Source organism: Colobus angolensis, unplaced genomic scaffold (assembly GCF_000951035.1).
Source record: "Colobus angolensis palliatus isolate OR3802 unplaced genomic scaffold, Cang.pa_1.0 Scaffold34, whole genome shotgun sequence".
NCBI lineage: Eukaryota > Metazoa > Chordata > Mammalia > Primates > Cercopithecidae > Colobus > Colobus angolensis.
The window spans coordinates 301726-306225 of NW_012116710.1; positions in this window are offsets into that span (position 1 = coordinate 301726).

The following is a 4500-nucleotide window of genomic DNA, read 5'->3' on the forward strand; positions in this document are numbered from 1 at the left end:
TTTTCCTTGAAGCTCTTTTGAAGTGGTAGCTTAATTAGTATTTTGTTGAAAATACTTTCAAGATGCCTAGTGAAAAGCCTACTGAAGTGCTCTGAGATTGGGGTTTAGGACATTTTATTTCCAGGCTTTATAGCCTATTTTCCATTGTGTCAAGTGCAAAACTACCCTGGCCCAAAGGAAAGGCAGAGAACATAATTACATCTTAGGCCACATTTCATTGTCTTTGCAGCTTTGCTAATCCAGTTGCTCAAGTTCTTTACCTCAATCTGAAGGAATGAAGCATTATTACGTTTTGTGAATGGTGTTCAGCCTGTAAGAAAATCTCACAAGACCTATAGGAAAGTTTACCATCTGCCTTAAATATTAAAATATCCATCTGTTATTCAGATTAACACATAGAATGAAAATAGAGGTCTAGGAATTATCAAAAGGTACTGCAAAAATACTGTTAGTATAGAACATTTCTATTTGTAAATAGCACATACATTGATAGATGGGGTATGGGACCAACAAACCAAATTAAAAGAAATTGTTTTTCTTTCAGTACACTAAGGTGTGTTTTCAAAACCAAACCAAGCCTGTCAGAGTATTTGTTGGCTAGTTTCTTAAAAGGCCAAGAGAAAAAAACTGATGTTATCTTTGGAATACTTTTGGGAGTTACGTGAGTTTGTTATTTTCTCCTGGATCACTATTCACATTTAATTGCTTTTCCAGTTCCAACAAGTCCTTCTTGAGAGCTTTGTGGAAAATGGTGCTTCCCTGGAACAAACAGTAGTTGAGGTTTTTTGTGGAACTCATCATAGTATTATTTGGAGCCTCTGGCTGCATGCATTCAGGATAGATTTTCAGTATCCTATTAATATTATAATGGTACTCCTCTTAATACTTTTCGATGTCTCCATTGAGAATAAAAGGACACAATACCTTCAAAAGAAGAGTTCACATTAGCAGCACAGCCAGCAGTCTTCATCTGGTTTCTCTTATCTCCTACCCCACGCTTCATAATGAATGGGAAATAAGATGTTTATGAAGATTTTATATCCTAGACTGGCCATTTTGCCACTATCAGAATTCCCAGCTGCTTTATTTATGGGCCGAACACAAAACTTTTCACCTGATAGGAGAAACCATTTAAACCTCAAATTAAGCAACCCACAGAACCAGGAAATTCAAGGACCATGTCCATTTTCACCACGATGTCTTTTTTTTCCCCCCCACTAAATGCGGGGTACCATATCTGCCAGAGTGGGTATTTGTTGAACAAACGAGTATTTTTGCCTACTAGCTTAGTTTTTAAGGAAGTAATTTTTTACTTGAATCATCATAGCTTTAATCCTATTAAATACTACAATAAAAATTTGACAAGACTGATGCAAATATGTAGTGGGCAATAGTTTGCCATCTTCTTCTCTAGTATGGTGTTTTTCAATCTGGTGACTAGAATAGGCAATGGGCTATTAGCAGGATTCATAAGGCCTAGAGTTGAGTTATATGTGACCTTGGGTTTTAACCTTCAAAGTGGGTCTCCCTGGACTAAAAGAATGTGAAAAGATGGGGAAAGGAATCTGTAATCTGAACATGGAATGACTGAGTTACAGACCAGACATTGTTATTGGGAATGAAAAAGTCAATATATTTGAGGGGAAAAAATGTAAACATTGAGAAAGATTTTACAAATCTAATTAGGGGAAGATAGTTATCTCCCAATACTAGAGTGTACCAGAGTGCTTTTAAGGGGAACATTTGGTTACCCTTATTTTCTTTTAAAATGGCAGTTTAGGAAATTCTGCCCAGTAGGCCGGCCCAATGTCAGATAGGACTCAGGTCTCCAATGCAAAGACCAAAATGTTAAGTTGAAGACTGAAAATGGAAAGATTTGGAAATGTCTTTGGAACCTCAAGCACATTAAAGCTTGTAAGTACTTCATATTCATTAATAACCTAGGCATAGAAAAAAGATACCCTTATTTTCAAGCATAGCCTTTACAAGTTCATGTTAGATGTCATGAAGTTTAGTGAGGAGTAAAAATCTATGAGGAAAAACACGAACCATTCTACTCTGGCAAAAGTTCAGGAGAAACACCACAGACAGATACCAAATTTTAAAACATGTTGAATAATGTGAAAAAAAGTACCACATTATGAAAGGCTTTCCTGGCACCCCTTATACTTTTGTCTCAGGCTAACATGTTTGTTAATGAGTTACAGTGGTGAAGTTAAGGAAATCTGCTTCCTGTCATAGCATGCCCATTACCCCAGCCATACAGGTTTAATACCAGGATTCACTTTAACCCCATGAAGTCATTCAACAGGTACGTGAATATTTACTTTGTGTGTTGTGCTAGAGTAGCAATTTCTTAAACTTTGTGGCCTCAGAGAATCCCTTCACATTCTTAAAGATTGAGGGCCCCAAATCACTTTACTAGTATTTTACCATATTAGTAAAATATTTAAATATTATAGCAACAAATGCATTAAAACATTTTTATCATATTTTGAAATAGGTGCGTTGTTTTACATTTTCGCAATTCGGTTTCCCTAAATGTCTGACTTCAATAGAAGACAACTAGATTTTTGTTTCTTTTGCATTCAATTGGTTACAATGTTACTTGCAATTTTCCATAATCTCATGTATTATTCATTAGGAAAATATAGTTCGGAGTTATGTAAATCTCCCAAATATTGGCCCATTTTACTGTATACTACCTAAAATGTCATTGGCTGGGCACGGTGGCTTAAACCTATAATTGCAGCACTTTGGGAGGCCAAGGTGGATCACCTGAGGTCAGAAGTTCAAGACCACCCTGGCCAACATGGTGAAACTCCATCTCTACTAAAAATACAAAAATTAGTAGCCGGGCATGGTGGTACGCGCCTGTAGTCCCAGTTACGCAGGAGGCTGAGGCAGAGGTTGCAGTGAGCCAAGATCATGCCACTGCACTCCAGCCTGGGTGACAGAGCAAGACTCTGTCTCAAAAAAAAAAAAAAAAAAAACATATTCAATATCACTGTCTCATGAAGTTTTGGGAAGCTGTCAACAAGTTCCTGATATTAGACACAAGTTTTCCCAAAATTCTGATTTTGACTCAGCATTTGGATTTTATCATTGAAAACAATTGCTGTCAGTTGTTAGGCTCCAAGGAAATAATAGGTAATTCAGCTTGCGTGAGTGCTTTTTCTTGAAGCCACCATTTCAAAAAGTTATGTACTCAAGGGTTTAGATTTAACAAAATGTCACTGCTTTCACAAGGACATTCTTGAGTGAAACTGGTTTTCTTCTTTTGTGGGGGTTCCCACCACAAATGCATGGCAGTGAAGAATAACTTATAGTTTGATGCCACTGCCTCAGTTTGTGCCAAGGTGCCTGAAGTTTTACCTACTGTTGTCTTATCACCACTTTTACAAATGTCAACATATAGTTTAGGATAAACCATGAGATTTTAAAAAGTTATTCTACACTTGCATTATTTCAGGACATGTGTTTGTTGCCAAGCTTTCACGTAAGAGTATCTTTAATTAGTTGATGCTGATGCCTGGCAAATACAAGCCAAGTAACAAGTCCAGGCACATTCACGCACGCATCCATTTATAAGGTATAAGCAGTCAGCCCTCCATATCCTCAGGTTCTGCATTTGAAGATTCAACCAAACTTGAAATATTTGAAAATATTTGAGAATATTTAATACAATAGTACAAATATAAATACACAATGTAACAACTATTTACATAGCATTCACATTGTATGAAAGTATCTAAAATCTGGAAATGATTTAAAGTATATGGGAGGATGTGTGTAAGTTGTATGCAGATACAGCGCCATTTTATATAAGGGACTTCAACATCCTTGGGTTTTGGTGTCCTCAGTGAATGGCCACCAAGGGTGGGAGAGTGGTGTCCTGAAACCAATCCCAAGGCAAGGGACAAATGTATGAGATATTAAGTCAGAATTCATGTCTGCACACACATCTTTAATGACAAGTTGCTGTACCACTCAACAGTGGCACTACTGTGATCTTTTACTTACACTTCAGCCAGCAGAGACATTCAGCAATGTGAGGTTTTTAAAGTTTCTCAGCTATTGTGTATGTTTCTAGAGTATAATAAAGTAACTTATCCTTTAAGATACTTAAGTAGTGTTTTCATTTCTAGCCTTAAAACCTTTTTTTGTTTGTTTGTTTGTTTTTTTACAGTAGTGGCATACCTGCATTAAAAAATACCTTACCAAAAAAAAAAAAACACACTCTGAATTAGTTTCAAAATGATGCCACAACATAGGTGGCACCAACACTATTCAAAATCATTCCATTCCCATCTCTAAAAAAATTTTTAGCCGGGCCGGGCGCGGTGGCTCAAGCCTGTAATCCCAGCACTTACGGGTGGATCACGAGGTCAGATCGAGACCATCCTGACTAACGTAGTGAAACCCCGTCTCTACTAAAAAAAAACACAAAAAACTAGCCGGGCAAGGTGGCGGGTGCCTGTAGTCCCAGCTACTTGGGAG